Source organism: Notamacropus eugenii, chromosome 7, assembly GCF_028372415.1.
Source record: "Notamacropus eugenii isolate mMacEug1 chromosome 7, mMacEug1.pri_v2, whole genome shotgun sequence".
NCBI lineage: Eukaryota > Metazoa > Chordata > Mammalia > Diprotodontia > Macropodidae > Notamacropus > Notamacropus eugenii.
In genome coordinates, this window is record NC_092878.1 from 151,571,592 (window position 1) to 151,590,095 (window position 18,504).

An 18,504-nucleotide genomic window follows, 5' to 3' on the forward strand; every position below is an offset into this window, starting at 1 on the left:
AAAGAGATAAAAATGACAAAGAAAGACTCCGTCCACATCAAAATCTTTGTAGCAGCAAAGCTAGATGCCCACTGACTAGGGAATGACTATACAAACATGAATATAACTGGAATATGTGTTCTGTAAGAAACCAGTATGAAGACCACAAAGAAACAAGGGAAGAATTATATGAATCAAGGAAGAAAAAAGTAAATAGATCCAGGAAAAGAATATATGCAATGACTATAACAATATAAAAATTTAATTAAAAAAAACAAAATGTGAAGCTAAATGCTATGTAATTATAACCATTACGTCTGAGCCCAAAGAAGAAAGCAAGACTGCTGCACTATATACAGATATGGAGGACCACGGTTATGGGCAGTGCTACAGCATCAGATTGGGTTGGTACTTTATTAAATTCTTTTTTACAAGGGTAAGTGGAGTGGGGGCCAGGTGGAAAGACAAGTTATATTTGGAAATAAAGGTGATACAAAAAAACACAAAAGAAATCAATAAACATTTAAAGCTTACTCTTAATTAAATCTAAATTTAATTAATTAAAATTATATTATTAAAATCAATAAACATTTAAAATACATATCTTTTAAAGTTAAGACTATTGTTAATGATTGGATATGCCTCCTAATAGTTGTCATTAAATGTCCAAATGTTAAAATCAAATTTCTCCCCCCTCACCTCTACTTTTTAGTTTCCCTGATTTCCTTTGAGATACAGGTCCAATCTTACCTCTCTAGGCAGCCTTTCTAGATCCTCCTTCAGAGGGCGTCCCACATACTCTAGAGATAAGTCTATTTTGTAGCTACCTAGCTGACCACATGCTGTCTCTCTCCTCAAGGGACCATGAACTGTCATTTTGCCTTTCTTTGCACTCCCAGGACTTATTACACTCCCTGGAATATGGTAAGCATGAACTGATTTCAATTCTGGAAATAAAGCACTTACGCTATCAACTGTTCATTAACTCTTCAAAATAGTATTAACTTTATAGTACCCTCTACCATTACCAGTTAAGAATACATTTAACTCTTTGCTTTCTATGAGCAACTGTTTCTCCAAAGTAAAAATTTCTTAGAATCACTGAAAATAATGGTCAGTTGACTAAAAGTCTTAGACTGAGAATAAAAAATAAACATTATCAAAACCCCCTCACTCATTCTCATTTTTCAATCTGCCATTTTAACTAAGATTATATTGGGGGCTTTCTCCCACATGTGACATTTAAGATTAGCATGGTGGGGAAATGAGCAAACATGCCTAAATTAGGAAAAATAATCATGTCACTGCTGACAAAACAGGTTCTCCAAAAATATAAATAAATAAATAGGCAAAAAAGGAAAGAAAACATGGAAAACGGTATCTTATCTTTGTTTTCTAGAACTTAAAAATCCAACCAAAATGAAATAACTCACCACCATAACTGGGCTTTAAAATTCTTAAAAAAAAAATACTCTCTATAAAATTCCTTGCCCTTCTACCAAGGTCAACTGTCTCAAAAACCCTGAAAAACTTCTCAAAAACAAGACATTAACTTTTCTTCTGTACATGAGAATACTAAAACATGCTCCATAGTTTAGACTAACACAAGGGGTCTGAGAATTACATGATCCAAAAGAGTGAGTAATTCAACAATGTTTACTTGGGGGGGAGGGCAAGTGGGGTTAAGTGACTTACTTGCCCAGGGCCACACAGCTGCTAAGTGTCTGAAGCACAATTTGAACTCAGGTCCTCCTGACTCCAGAGCTGCTGCTCGATCCACTGCACCACCTAGCTTCCTCTATTTCTGATTTTGATGTATTTTTTAAAATTTGCTTTTGAATACTGAGGGTTTGATCTTTCTTTATTGAATGGATGGGAAATTGCTCAGTTTACTTATCTGCTTATTCTATGACTTTTAGGGCAGTGATTTAGAATTTGCAGTCACTTAAATCTTCCACACAGCAGGAAAGAAAATTATTTGTTTACATTTCAAAACGCTCTACAACATGCAAAGCAAGAATTAAGAGGTAAGATGTAACTCAAGTTACCAGTAAGAAGGTTAAATGCTGTAAATAATGAATGGCCAGGTGGGGGCACAGAAGTTCAATGGGAAGGCTTCAATGTATGTGACACAAGAGATCGAGAAGGGGGAAGCATGGCTGCTGACTGAATTCAAGAATACTCACCCAGCCTCAAGCATGGCCTCTAACACAAACTACCCATCTCGCCAGGAGCCAGTCTGACCAGTGCCCTAAGATGTGCCTTCCACGTAAGCTGCTGATCCAAATCAATGCTATTTCCATATCAAGAAGCTTCTTGCACAAATGAAAAGAGTAAAAGACATCACAAAAATCTAAGGAAGGAATGCCTGGAAGGGGTGGGGGACATGGTAGGCAGAATCAAATGCTGTGGCTGGATCTAAAAGACAACATGCTGAGAAAACGCCATGTGACTTAATAATAAAGACCTTACAACAGTTTAAAGTTAAACAAATATGGAAGCCAGATTTCAGAGTTTGCCTGCAAAAGGGGAGAGGTGATAATGACTTGAAGGGTGGAATGGTAGAGTCAGGTTAAGGTGAACAATCTCAGTGCCTTCCCTTTGCCATTACTTTCAATTTATCCCATTTGTCTCCCTCATTAGACTGGAAACTTCTGGGGGTTGGGATAGTTTTCTGTCTTTCTCTGTATCCCTATTGTCCAACACAGGGCCTGGCACACAGTGGCTGTTTAATAAATGTTGAAAAATCTGACCACGTCTGTATGCAACAGGTAATGACCTGGTGACTAGGAAGAGGCTGAAAATTAGAGAAAATTGATATGAGGGGCAACCCTCTTGTAGGAGACAGGAGGGGACATAAGTAAAGCGTACTACAAGAATGGATAAGTTGGCAAAAAGGGCTACTTCATTCTCTGCTACTAGGACAAATGAGGAGAATGGGACAAGATGATGAGATCATTTGAAATGCAAACTGGGGAAGAAAGGAAATGTGATGGAATGGTCTCTATTTTTCCAGTGAAATATAAGGTGAGATACTTTGATGAAAAAGTGGGAGAGGTGGCCCAAAGAGATTTGGAATGGCTTGTTTGGGGAGTGAGGTTCCTTTATTTTGCGTTAGTATCTCATTTACCACAGGATGGCAGTGACTTTAAAAAAAAAAAAAAAAGTAGGGCACATCAAGATTGCTGGATGGCTACAAGAAGAACAACCACTTCCAACTTCATTTAAGAAAGATAATGTGTTCCCCAGTTGATATATGGTCAAAGGATATGAACAGGCAATTTTCAGAGGAAGAAATTAAAGATATCTATAGTCATATGGAAAAAATGCTCTAAATCACTTTTGATTAGAGACACAAATCCAAACAACCCTGAGGTACCACATCACACCTATCAGACTGACTAACATGACAAAACAGGAAGATGATAAATGCTGGAAAAGATGTGGGAGAGTTGGAACACTAATTCATTTTTGGTGGAGCTGTGAGTTGATCCAGTCATTCTGGAGAGCAATTTGGAACTATGCCCAAAGGGTTACAAAAATGTGCATACCCTTTGACCCTACAATAACACTTCTAGGACCGTATCCCAAAGAAATCATAAAAATAGGAAAGAGTCCCACATGTACAAAAATATTTATAGCAGCTCTCTTTGTGGTGACCAAAAACTGGAAATCAAGGGGATGCCCATCAATTGGAGAATGGCTGAATAAATTATGGTGTATGACTGTAATGAAATACTATTGTGCTATAAGAAATGATGAACAGGAGGGCTTCATAAAGGCCTGGAAAGACGTATATGATCTGATGCTGAGCGAAAGGAGCAGAACCAGGAGAACTTTGTGCACAGCAATGACCACAGTGTGTGAGTTTTTTCTGGTAGACTTGGAACTTTATTACAATGCAAGGACCTAAAAAAAATTCCCAATGGTCTTCTAATATGTGTATGCGTGTTGCGTTTTGGTTTGTCAGATGATTTCTCCCACTCACTGTAATTCTTCAACACAGCATGACTATAATGAAAATGTATTTAATAGGAATGTATGTGTAGAACCTATACAAAATTATATGCCATTTTGGGGAGAGAGGAGAAAATAATAATCTAAGTTATATAGTAGCTGTTGTAGAACACTGAAAATAAATAAAATCAATTTTTAAAAAAAAGAAAAATAATGTGAAGTGGAGAAAGAAATAAAAGGATGAAAACAATGCTTGCAATCTGCCCTTGCGTGCTTAATGAAATTCCACAGAAAACAATGGCAGCAGAGAGGACCCAAAGGCCCTGGGCATCAGCTCCATGGAGGGTATCAACTCTGGCCCATGAACAGGCCACCTCCTGAGCCCTGAAACTGGGGAGACCTTAACATTACTGCTGAGCGTGCTGCTCCCACCTCCTCACTCACTGTGAACAATTCAAACAAAAGGAATCTCCTATACCACAGCCGGCCATCCCAGCTGCTTCAAGAAGTCCACCGAGGGAAACTCATTACCTCTTTGACAAGAGGTTACTTTTTTGGACAGTTCTAGTTTGATGTTTTCCTCCTAAAGCTAATCCTAAATCAGCCTCTTTGAAAAGTTCATCTACCAATCCTGGATTCTGCCTGCTGTGGCCCAGAACACATCCAATTCTCTCCACATATTCCTACCAGAATATTTGAATGCGGCTACTGTATCCCTCCTGAATCTGCTTCCTGGGGCTAAATATCCTCAGATCCTTAAACCATCTGTCATCAGGCCCTGATTCAAGGTCCTTCACTATTAGTTACTCACCCTGGATGCTATCCAGCTTATCAAAAGCCTTCTTAAACTGTGGAAGCCAGCCTGTCTCTTTGCAGAGGTGGGACCCTTTCACATTATTAGACTTTTTTGATATGTTGGTTGGCTTTACTGAACTGCATTGTCTTTTTTTATTTTTTGTTATGAAGCACTACTCTTTGGTACGGGGGAAAAAGATACCATGGGAAATGTAAATGATGTAAAAACAAGTTACTATAAGAAAAGATTGCAGTGCCCAAAACTACACATACTCCAATGAATCAACAAGCATTTAGTACCTATTATGTGCCAAGTCTGGAGAGACGAAAAAAAGGAACCAAATAGCTCAAAAGTCCTTTCCTTCAAGGAGCTTACTGAGAAGACAAGCAGTGTGTGTATGCATGTGTGTCTGTCAATTCTGTCTAGGCTCTTCTTTTGATCATGGTTTTCAGGTAGTCCCAGAATTTTTACATTGTCTCTCCTGATTCTATTTTCCAGGTCAGTTGTTTTTCCAATAAGATATTTCACATTATCTTCCATTTTTCGAATCTGCGCGGTATGTTCTGAGATATCTGTCTTTCTCGAAAAGTCCTTAGGGTCCATCCGTACCATTCCAGTTTTGAAAGATCTATTTTCTTCAGTGAGCTTTTGAATCTCCTTTTCCATTTGGTTAATTCTGCTTTTGAAAGCATTCTTCTCCTCATTGGTCCCTTGCACCTCCCTTGCCAGCTGAGTTAGGCTAGTTCTCAAGGTGCCAATTTCTTCAAGATTTTTTTGGTTCTCCTTTAGCTGGGAGCTGATCTGCTTTTCATGCTTCTCCCTCATCCCTCTCATTTCCCTTCCCAGTCTTTCCTCCACCTCTCTAACTTGATTTTCAAAATTCCTCTTGAGCTCTTCCATGGCCCGAGCCCATTGAGTGGGCTGGGACACAGAATCCTCGATTTCTGTGTCTTTGCCTGATGGCAAGCATTGTTCCTCCCCATCAGAAAGGAAGGGAGGAAGTGTCTTTTCTCCGATAAAGTACCCTTCAATAGTTTTATTTCTTTTCCCTTTTCTTGGCATTTTCTCCAACCAGTGGCCTGACCTCTGAATGTTCTCCTCACACCCACCTCGCCTCCTGGTCCTCCCAGCCAGCGTTTGGGGACTGAGATTCAAATGCTGCTTCCCGCCTTAGGATTTTTGGCGGGGGCAGGGCTGCTATTCAGTGTGAGAATTAAGTTCAGGTGGTCAGGGGCAGGGCCGCCTCTCAGGCACAGTTCCCTCTGGGGGTTTAGGCACAGACCTTCCACAATGGATCCAGGCTCCTGCCCGCTTGGGGAGCCCCCGTCCGCAGCCGCCTCTCAGCCCCCACCTCCCGGGGGGGCCTGAGCCATGGGGGCACCCCACTCCCCTCTCAACCCGCCAAAGAGATTCTCTCACCCACCCCCGTCAGTCACCTGTTGGTGGGGGGGCCCGTGCCGCCGCTGAAGATCCCGCCTCCGGAGCCCTCACAGATCTGTGCCTCTCGGATCCGTGGCCGCCGCCACCGCAGGTCCGGGCTGGGCTCCGCGTCTGCAGCGCGACGGACCTTTTGCGAGAGGTTTGCAGGTCCCTCTGTGGGTGGGGGGACCCGCGTGGCCACTGGAGATCCCGTCCCCGTAGCCCTCTCGGATCTCCTCCCCTCAGTGTCGCGGCCGCAGCAGGGCCGCACTCTGCTCCCCGTCCCGGCGCCCTGTCCGCGGTGCGAAGGACCCCCCGCGAGAGGTCCGCAGGTCTCTCTGGAGCAGGAATCTCCCTCGCTCCAATACTCCGTGGTCTCTGGGTGCAGAATTCGCCCTGGGTTGGTCCCCTCTAGCCGTTCTGTGGTTTGTGTGTTCGGAGCTATGCGTATGTGCGTCTTTCTACTTCGCCATCTTGGCTCCCCATCCGTGTCTGTCAATTCTGAAAAGGGATTCTTTCAGTCATGTCCAACTCTCCAGGATCCCATATGGAGTTTTCTTGGCAATGGCACTGGAGTACTTTGCCATTTTTTTTCTCCAGCTCATTCTACAGGTGAGGAAATCGAGGCAAACAGGATTAAGCAACTTGCCCAGGGTCACACAGTTAGTAAGTTTGAGGCCAGATTTGAATTCAAGAAGATGAATCTTCCCAATTCAAAGTCCAGTGCTCTATTCACTGAGTCAGAAAATAAATAAAAAGCAGTCAAATAAAGGGTAATTTGAGAGGAAGGACACTAAGGGCTAGTGAGATAAGGAAAAGCTTCATTTCATGTTCAAGGTAGCACTCAATCTGAGGGAATCTAAAAGGTGGAGAGGAGGGTAGACATTTCATGTATGGAGAATAGCCAGTGTACAGATGACAGTAGGACTGCTGGGTGAGCAGAACAGAAAATACGAAAACATGGCTGGATCACAAAGCATATGGAAGGAAATTCTGTGTAAAAAGCCTGGAAATGTAGGAAGGTTGTAAGGATATTTAAATGTTAAACAGAGGAGATTATATTTGAGGCTGGAGATAATAGGGCTGTTGTTCACTGAGTAAGAGGGTTGACATGCTTAGACTCATCCTGGAGGAAAATTGCTTTGGCAGCCATATATGTGGAGGACGAATTAGAATGGGGAACTGCTAGAGGAAGGCAGACCAATTGGGAATCTATCGCAAAAGTCTAGGCAAGAAGTGATGATACCAGGGAGGCAGCAATGTGAGCAAAGTATATGAAAGACATGTGACATACACACAGACAAGCCATGGCAGCTGTCAGGACATATGGGATGAATGGGAATAAGAAGTCAAGGATGACCCAGGGTTATGGATCTGTGTGCCTGGATGGTGATGCCCTTCACACTTAATAGGAGGGTGGGAACAAGGGTATGCTTAGCAGGAAGAGATTGTGGGTTCTGTTTTGGCCAAGTTGAATTTAAAAAGCCTATGACTCAATTGAAAATATATGACAGGCAATTCATGACTTGGGCTGGCTACATCTGGGAGGTATCCAGAGAGGATAAGTGAACCCATGAAAGATTACAAAAGAGATACTGTACAGAAAAAAGGTCCAGAATATACTCCTGCATGACACTCAAAGTTAGCTGCAGACATGACTGAGAAGGGAGAATGAACAGGGGCACATCAGAGAGAGACGATATCCCAAGACCACCTATGCAGCTACTGTAAGTGAGTCACAGGTTAGAAAGGTCTTTAGTGGCTTACAGACATCTAGAACAGAACAAAACTTGGGAGCTTGCACAAAGGCAAAAGGGCAGGAAGAGAGCAACAAGAAGGGCGAGAGTGGAGCAGAGCTGGAAGACAGTAAGTAAAGAGAATGGTAGGGTTTTGTTGGCAAAACTTTCTGCCACTGCCCTGTGTGAAAAGAGATGCATCTCTACTTTACAGACTCAAACTAACCGACTGTGCACCTCTCCTAAGACATTCCACTTCCCTTTAGGGTTATTTTCTTCAGTACCTTTTTGGCACCTCTCTTACCATTTGGCCAATTCTGATTTGTAGGCAGTTATTTTCCTCATCATTTTTTGTGCTTCTTCTACCAGGCTGCTAATTCTTTCATTATTTTCTTCCATAGCTTTCACTTCATTTCCCAATTGTTCCTCTACTGCTCTTGTCTGGTTTTTTAAATCTGGTTTGTCCTTTTCTTAAAATCTCTTTCTTTAGCTCGAGGACTTCATATTGATCTTGTGTCCAGTCTGCCTTTTTCTTTGAGGTTTTGCCTGTAGATACTTTCAAGTCATTTTCTTCTGAACTTTTATCTTGCACTTTCTTGCCACCACAGTACCTGTTTATTATTGCGTTCTTTTTTTTGGCACTGCTCATTTTTCCAGCCTATTTCTTAACTCTTGACTTTATGTTAGAGATGAGCTTTCCTCACCTCTGGGAGAGATGAGTGGCCTGACTTTGAAGCTTTTAACATCCTTCTGCTGTTTTTACAACTCAGTGGGAGAGGTCTCATCACTGCCTTCCCCATCTGCACTATAGTCCTTACCCAGGCAGGGTCCTGGCTCCCTCATGACTGTAACTACTCCTTCTCTGATCTGGAACTGGATAACAGGCAAATGAGTTGTCAAATAGTACCTGATTTTTGTGTTCAGTGCTAGATTGGGATACCTTGGAATCTCTTTTTTGACTAGGTGTTAAATCCCCTTATTATTCCTGGGCACCAGGTTGTCCTGTGCTGGAAAAATGACTCATGGAAACTTTTGGTCGGCTTTTCTGCTCAGAATTCAGTTTGGTGCATTTTTTAAGTTGCTGTAGAGAAGGTGTGTTGGGAGCCCACAACTCTCCATCTTTTCTATGAGATAACAACTAGAAACCATTTATTAAATATTATCTTCCAAGTTCCATGCTACTTTAACTGAGATACTTTATCAAACATTTTGCTAAAGTCTAGATAAACATTATCTATGGCATTCCCCTGGTATACCAATTCAGTAAACCTGTCAAGAAAGGAAACAGGGTTACTGTGTATGACCTAGTCTTGATGGAGATACTCATGGACTGTCTCTTAATTACGCATAACCAAGTTTCCCAAAAATTAGAATTAAGTTCACTGCATTAAAGATTGCAGCCTGCATTCTTTTCCTTTTTGAATAACTGAGCCAATATTTTCTGTTCTGCAGTCCTATAGTACTCCTCTCATTCCTCTTCTTCCACAGCCCCTCTAAAAACTGCCATTTTCCTTTTTTGTCATTTTTACCCCTGTGAGGAGTGTGACAGAATCTCAGAGTAATTTGCATTTGCATTTATAATATTCATCATTTGGAGTATTTTTGAATATGGCTGTTGACAGCTTGCATTTCTTCATCTGAAAGCTACCAAGTTGTATCTTTCAACTCCTTTTCTCTTGGCTTTATCTGTTTGCGTCAACTCCCTATGCTTCTTGGATAATTCTCCGATTCTTCCTGCCTCTAGCTCCTCTAGTCTGGTTTCATCTGCTGACTCTGTCTAGCACAAGCTCTATGGTCGGCTACTTCAGCAAACATCCCAAAATAGGAGTCATTCTAGGATACCCTTTCTCTGTAGTCAAGTCATCTAATGAATTCCAAACTCTAGGTACCACTCCTCATCAGTTTCTCTAATCCTGCTACTGATGTATATTAGATAACCTTAGAAATGTTTATTTTATTCTTAGCCAGTCACCTTCTACCTATTTTCACATGGATTGCCATGAATCACAACAGCTACTTAAGTTCTCACACTGCATTTTCCCTTGTCAGGGGCCCCACATGGACCCAAACTTACAGCACTAACATCTAAAAGTTACAAACAACAAAAAGATACGGTGAGGAATAATGTCTTTTATGACTGATATTTCAGTGAATGTAGTCTTAACTAAGCACTCCCTCCAACAACGCAAATGGCAACCCATGTAAGCCTTTTCGTCCTCTTCTCTTTTTTATTTCTTCCCATAAATCTTCCTTCATAAAGGGTCCACCTATCTTAAGAGAGATCTTCTTCTAGACCACGACACTGTATAGACACCAATGAGGCCTGCCGTCCATCAGGTAACCTTTCCTTCTGCTATCTGATTAGCTCACCTCCTCTTCTGTTAGGCAATTCTTCACTGGTAATATGAAGTAATCTCTACCTGCCCTGGCCTTCTCCATTGTCCTTAGAGCAACCCACCATTTTAATTCCTTGGAGGTTGGAGTCAATGAGTTAAAAAGATAGGCTTTGTTTCAAGGACATACTGGAATCATTAAAAACATCAAGCAATTTTCTAAATGCAATGCAGATGCAAAGTTTGTTCAAGATATACAACATAACACAATCTGGACAATAGGTATTCTTCAATCACCTGGATTTTTTTCTGTGAAAACAGTTAGGCTGAACTACTTGTAATGATTATGGATCTCATTTATGCAGTAAATACAATGTCATCTACAAACAGGAGCATTTGGGAAACCTCACAATCTACAAGAAATCTCTCTTCCATTTTAACTCTGTAATGGATACCATCCATGCAATGGCAAACACCTTTGGCAAGCATTCATCATCAGATTTTATGCCTTGATTGGTTTTACCATGCCAAGGGTCAAAACTGAATGACCTAGGTTTGAACTTGAGCTACCTAGGGGACTTCAGACAAGACCCATAACTTCTCTGAGGCTCATTTTCCCCTTCTATGAAAATAGGAATACTAATGCCCTACACCTTGCCCATTGAACAGGGTTGCTCTAAGGCTCAAAAGACATCAAAGTATACTATGTACACTTTAATTTGTGTAAAACGCAAAATGTCCCCTGAAAAAGTCATTTCAGTCATCTACTCACTGTCATCAAATAGGGAGCAGTGGGTACACTAAAAACCCTTGAGTTTAAGTTTGCTGCTTATCTTTCCTAGCAACACTTGAACTGGCAAAAGTTTCTATGCTATCTGCTCTCAAGCAAAGATCTCTGTCAAGACCATTAACAACTGTTGTCAGATATCAGGAAGACAGGCCTTTCTATCACTCCTTCTGAAGTTAAAGCTGCTCCTAGGTTCTAGGGGCCAGGCACTAAATAAGAAACAGTTCTTCCTTGTCCTCTACTGGGGGAAACAACACATATACCTAAATAAGTCTAAATACACCTATAAATACAAAGCAAAATAAAAGGCAATTTAGGGGTGGAAAACAGAGTACAAATATTCTATCAGAATAAAGAAACCAGAATATATGAAGCATGAGAAATAACAATAAGGCCAATGTGCCTGGACCACAGAGTGCATAATGTCTGGAATGGTCAGATGAAGCCCAATGGTGAAAAACTTTAAAATGCCAAAAAGGAGTTTACATTTTTTCCAAGAAACAACTAAGAGTCACTTTGTGTGTGAGACAGTGTATGTGTGGGGGGATTAAAATGGTCATGGTTATGAGGTCTCTTTGTCAATATGTGGAGGCTGGATTGGAGAGGAGGGAAACAGGAATCAGGGAGATCAATTAAGAGACAACTGACATAGTCCAGATGACAGGTGATGAGGTCCTGAACCAAGACAGTGTCATAAGGGTGCAGAAATGCTGAGGTGGTCAACAAGACCAGCCAACTGATAAGCTATGATGGAGCCAAGCATTTCTTAACTGCCTCCTACATGCCAGACACTATGCTAAGCACTGAGGATACAAATAAAAAGTAAAAAGAAAAACCAAAAAAAAAAAAAAACCCTCCACTCTCAAAGAACTCCCAGTTTAATGGAAAAATGGGAAAGAGTGATGTTACCCTGAAGGCAACTTCACCTGTCTTCTTGAATTGCCGTATTTTCCAGAAACACTGGAGCCGGGCTCTGCATGAAACCCAGAGTAAGTCAAGAATGACCCCCCCTCTCCTCCCAAGTTGACATAATTTGTTATTTGCACCTTTGGCTGAACTCTCAGTGTGTCCTTGAAGGTCAAAGCAGCTACAAGACTGGCACCAGTCAGTCTGCACCAGACTAATAAACCATGCAGCTGGGACCCTGGGAGTTAGCAGACCCTCCTATCTTCATGGTCTAGCAGTTCCCAAGGAAAAAAAATGTGACTTCTGCCATCCTACTTACTCAAGTCTCTCCTCCCTTTCTTTCCTCCTTCTCCTCCCATGCCACTCTCATTTGGGAGGGAATTGCCCAGGAGACTTCTCCTTTGTTGCATCTCACAGGTATGAAAGCTTCTGCCTGGACTGTAGGACTCCCTTGTACTTGGGATAGGAGTTCCACATACACGTTCATTTCTCTTGTAATAAATCTAGTTTCAATGTTTGCCTCATGGACTTGTGATTTTTTTTGGTTAACAGTGAGAAATATAAAATGGTGTGGGTGAGTTAAAAAAAAACAAAACACCTCTCAAGTAGTTCAAAAGAGGGATGCATTTAGGAGGAAAGATAATGAATTTTATTTTGGATATGTTGAATGGCCTATCAGTTATCCAGCTGGAAATATCCAAGAGGCAGCAAGTAATAAAGCACTGGAGCTCAAAAAAGAAACTAGGGCTGGGTACATACATCTGGGAAAGCACCTGCAAAGAGATGCTAGTAGAACCCAGGGAAACTAATGAGTACCCTAAAAGACTGGGTACAGAGAGAAAAAAAAGAGGAGGCAGGACAAAGCCTTGGGGATACACCTACAGTGAGGAGATTGCGCAAACAGACAGAGTAAGAGTGGTCAGACACTTAGCAGAAGCAAGAGAGCTGTATTGGGAAAGTTCATTCCTCCCCAAGAGCAATGACAGATAAAATTTTAAAGAGGAAAATAAGGAAAAGATTTGCCTGTATTTCCTTAGCAACTTATTGTCATCATTAGTGGCCCTTGAATGACCCATGTGCTAAATGAGGAAATGGAAATGCTTCAGGGAACTATTTCCAAGAACTCAACTAGGGGGAAGATTTTCAAAGAACAGAAATGATAATAAATAGTATTATTCAAGTCTGACCCTACACATCTGTACTTTATCATCTTCATGAGAATGGTCAGAACATAAAGAGTGCATCTTTCAGGAATTTATGAGAAGGAAATAATCAGACTTCCCCAGATAATTTTCTACAGCACCACACTTCTTTAGGAGCACACAAATGACTGGAAGGTGTACTGAACTGTGGATTACAAAAGAACATTTTCATTTAATACAGCAAACTTCGGTCTTAAAGGCCCTCCTTCAAGAAACCCCTCAGGTATACGAAAGACTAGAAAGACTCCCAGACAGATGCAACTCTAGAGATCTGTTTAATGATCAATCCTCTAATAATCACTGAGTGGAATAGGTTTAGTGAAGACTTCTCAGATTGTAATTCTTCTCCCAGGGGTGAGGTGAGACTGAGAGGCTCAAGGTTACAATATTTTTAGAATGGAATAATTCCATATAAGGATATAAAACTGCGTAGTACATTAGGGTCTCAATGATTGGATAAAACTTACATAATTCTTTAATGTCTTCATTTCAAAAGGGATTGGTTAGATTCCATGTCTAGAATGTAAGATCATATTCTCAGCTAATGAGAATAATGGTCAGTGGTGGGGGAGGGACTTGCATTAGAGTCTGTATAAATCACTGCCTTTTCTTTGTCCTCAGCTTTTTCCTGCTCCAGGTGAACTGGTACAGGAATTGCCCGATTCTCGAGAATCTAGTAAATAAATCTTTCTGTCATCACTTTGAGAGGCCTTTGAGTAATTAATTTAAGTAGGGATCCAAGCCATCCCACACAATCACCATCAAGAAAAGAACAGAACTGGGAGTCATATGCTCACCAAAGGTATCTGCCATGTGTCATAAAAGGGATCTTACACAAAGACTAAATTTAGAGGAAATTCCTTTCAAACGGTGAGGTTCTCAAAATACTTCTGGTTGTACTTGATACTATGTTGATTGCATCAGTCCCCTAAAATACTATAGAGCCTCTTCAGTGCAACACACAGCCCCTGAACTGAGATCAGTCTAGCACTCCATATATGAGAAACCAAAAGGATGAAGCACGAATACTGCTCAATAACAAACAATGTTTATGGTCAACCCACTGAATTAGTCCAATGGTATATGACATCTTGTAAATGTTTTACATGTCTACTCCATCCCTCAGGCAGATAAAAACACCAGTTCCTTGATTTTCTTAAAAACACAAAAAGAAAGGGAAAGCACAGCGAGTCTATCTTCTATCTTCTCTGCTCACAGATTTAAAATGAAAGGAATGAATTGTGGCTGCTTTGTTCAAAATATGTTACAATTTTTTAAAAGAAAAAGTATTCTTTAAGTAATCTCTCAAAAGAAAGTGGAAAAAAGGAGAATTGGTTAACCTTCCTGACAACCTCAAATAACCTCAGTCAGCTGTGATGTGTATTGGTGATGAAAGCAGAGCTACCTTAGGGAATACAACCCTCCTGGCATGCAGTGAAAATGAACTGGAAAAAAGGAGAGGGTCCCTCCCTTCTGCCATCTAGCAGGAACAAGCAACTTCCAGAGAATTACAGAGCTGGAAGACAGTTTTAAGATTGTAGTCTAGCCCAACTATCATTTTTGCAGATGAGAACACAATGGCACAGAGAGGTTAAGCAATTTGTTCTCAGTCACATACAGATCAATACTAGAACACAAGTTCCCCCCAAATAGGAAAAACACAATTATGGATACTGAGATGGGGCTGGTGAATCATTCCGCTCTTGTCTTATTAATCATTTAGTCTAGGTTCAAGTGGGAGACAGACTCAGGTGAAGTGTTCTGCTGCATCAATAAACATGTAATGTGAGGTAGTTCTGGTGATAGATCACAGAATCAAAGACTTAGAGCTAGGAGGGATCTTAGAGATTATGTGATGCTCTCACTGACACAGAAAGGTTATGGGACTTGTCCGGAATTACATAACTAACTGGAGACTGAAGCACAGGCTGTGAAAACATCTCCCTAACTGCAAAGGCAGTGACCTATTCAATCTGACACTGATGCTGACCAAATTCAGCACAACATCTGAAAGAAAGAGTTACTGGACAGAGTAAATGATCCTGAAAAATTTATCAGAAGAAAACTTCCAATTTTTGTGTTGATAAATATTGATAAAATGAATACTGACAAACTGACAAATTAAGTGACTTTCTAGTTTCAAATATCCATGATAGCAATGGGACAAAGGGTAGAACAAGTAAATTACAGAACCTGTAACATAACAGGAAAAGGCCAAAAGCTGACTCAAGAAAAACTAGGATGGTAAATGCAGTAAATATTTACATCGCAGTCATGAGATAAGCACACATTCATACAACCTGGGGTTGGAGGAGGGGAGAGGAGAGTAAACGGGGGAGAACCAGACTTGTGACATCCCCAATACAAGGAACTCGCAGAGAAAAAGAAACTCCCTCTACCAATGCAGAGGAGCACCAAGTCTGTAGTACAGAGTCTTTGGGAACTGCCTGAGGCACTGAAAGACTAGGAGCCCAAACCTGAAATCAGCTCCTCTAGAAACTGAGACCCAGCAGCCACAGCATGCTTCCTCCCACATTTAAATAAGAAAAATGCATATAAAAATAGAATAAATCAAGGCCATTATGGTGCAGTGGAAAGAGTCCTGGATTTGAGATAAGAGGGCAGAGGCTGAAATCCTGCCTCTATCACTTACAGCCTGTTGGACTTTAGACAAGTCACTTCTCCTCTCTGGGTCTCAGTTTCCCTATTTGTAAAATGACAGGCCCTGGACTAGATCATCCCTAAGGCCCTATCTATGTTTCTATAATCAGGAGCACTATTCAGAGACAATTCAGTAAGTTTACATGTTTCTTCTCACAAGTGTAGAATTTTACGCCCTCTGTCAGACTGCTTTACTTTTGTTTGGGATAAGTAAGGGAAGGTTATCATGGAACATGCCCTGCTGAAAAGTGCTGTGTGAAAACACAATGCATTAACATTTTAAAACTTTGTTCAAAGTAAAAATTTCATCACAATAATTCAAACTCCCAAACTGCCCGTATTTCAATAAAGTGGTTGCACATTATTAGGGCATAATTTAGTTAAGAGTCTATTGTGATTTAGGGGAAAATTCAATCGTGACCAGTATTTCATAAAAAAAAAAACTGGAGAAAGAAAGCCAATAGCAGCTCTTTCCAAACGTCACCACAAATTCCAGAAATACTGGTTCAGTTAAAGACAGATATTTCTCATTTAATTCAAAAGAGACATCAACATCAAAGATATGCTAAGCATACCACCAAGCTATGGTCCTTCTGTCAAGCCTATGCTGGAATGGCTACTTATTCAACTATCACGTCAAACCAGTTTATGACCGAAGCATTTCCTTCCTCAAGTGACAAATCATTTCACCCACATTAAAATCCAAGTTACAACTACACTAAATAGATGTGAAGTACCTACTGAACAGAACTTTTTATGCTTTCAGGAAATTATTTTTTAAATGGTCAGTGTTAACGTTATACAGTTCAAGTTAAAGGAAACATAGACACCTCACAGATGATGACACAAGACCCCCTCCTTATCAGAGAGGGTGGCAATTCTAAGTACAGAATGGTATATAATTCGGTCAGAATCAGCATCCCCTTAGAAGTTGGTTTTGCTTGAGTATCTTTGTTAAAAAGTGGAGGGCGCACCAGGAAATGACAATGATGTACCAGTAAACAAGATTTTAAAGGAACATCTCACTTTTCTACAAACTAGAAGCTGTATTCTGTTTATACTTTGTAGTGGCTGGAGTCAGGAGCTATTTCAAGGTTTGCCAGCTTCGATTTGTGGTAAACAAAATGTGTTAATAGATTTAAAAATATATATAAATCAAATGAATTAAGGCAATCTTTTTCCAGGTAAAAAATACGCAAACTAATTTGTGACATATGCACTGTCATAATATCAAGAGTCCCCATTATTTTCATTCTAAAACTGTCCTGGAAATATTTCCTGAGTCCCAGGGAACGAAAACATCTACATATAAAATGTGGGAATTATAAATGCAATCAATAAACCATGACTTCATGAAAGACCTATCTTCAGTGAGGAATTCTTAAGCAATAAAGGAACTTTCAATATGAAGATCTTTACTACAAGCTGAAGGGGGAAAAAAAATCACATAACAATGTTTTTATATTACCAAAAATTATGCCTAAAAGCATCATGCATATATAAATGCAATCTCTTTTACCTTCCATGTCATCTGCAAAGGTAGACATAAAAGAAAGAAGAGAGAATGGTTGGAAAAGGTAAACATCACCTACATAGCACCATACATAGAACAATAAACAAGAGCTTTTAAAACACTTCCCCCAAAATAGCTATTACATTAGGAAATGCATTGGCTGTAAGAAATAAGTCAAATTCATTTAATCAATTACCATACATGATATTAAAATAATTCTTTCAAGATTTTGGGCCAGTGCACCACTAGCCAAACTGGAAGTTCAAAGGATGAAAGATTTCCAAGTGGACTCAGCGCCTTGTGCCACCACTGAGCACCTGGGCAGGTATTGGCTTTCTGACAAAGCACCCAAAGATGATGATCAAGCAGCAGTTAATATTTATACTCTCCCACAAATTCCTAACACAACATTTTAACAGATCTTTGCTTTTAAATGACTTAACTTTCACAAGGCATTGAAGTTCAAACTCCCTCGTCTCAGCTTTTCAATCTAGTGCCTGAGTTCACACCACACTGTGGTCCAGACAAACAGTTATCTCCTGTATGTGACTAACTTCTGGGCCTTGGAGCATGCTGCTCTCTACGCCTCAAACCCCCCTCTCTCCTTTAAGGTCTAGGCCAAATGTGGCCAAATCATAGAACCAGAGTTATCTCAAGTTTAAATTGAACTCCAAGGTCATCTGGTATTATGGAATCAAACTCCAGTGGACCACATATGGCTCAGAAAATTAACACTACCTAGGCTGTACTGTATTTTCCTTTACTATGTTAAACATTTCCCAATTACATTTTAGCCCGGTTCACGCCCATGGCCATGAGTTTCACCTAGCACACCTACCACATACATCTCTGTACCTGTGCAAGAATTCCCTCTACTATCTATCACCCCTTTAATTCAGACTCTGCCCAAGGACTCCCAAAGATGAGGAATTCATTGCCTTGTAAGGCAGTTCATTTCACTTTCAACAGCTCACTGTAACAAAGTTTTTCCTTTCACTAAGGCAAAATCTTTCCTTTATATAACTATTCTCTCCCTTCCACACAAAAGTCCTTCAAATCCTGAAAATCTACCACCATGTCCTCACCCTCCTCCCACTCTTCTCATCTTCCCCAGGCTAAATTAAACATCTCTAGTTCCTCTTGGTATCTCGAATTCCTCCAAGACTCAACCCAAGCGCTACCTCCTTCCAAAGGCCTTTGGTGTGGTGGCATACA

The 18,504-nt window shown here is 40.6% G+C and overlaps 1 protein-coding gene across 2 annotated transcripts in view; it reads right to left on the bottom strand.

The window, feature by feature from the left end:
- USO1 (USO1 vesicle transport factor) overlaps window positions 1-18,504 on the bottom strand; it is an 82,036-nt gene that overhangs the window by 43,946 nt on the left and 19,586 nt on the right. The window lies entirely within an intron of this gene.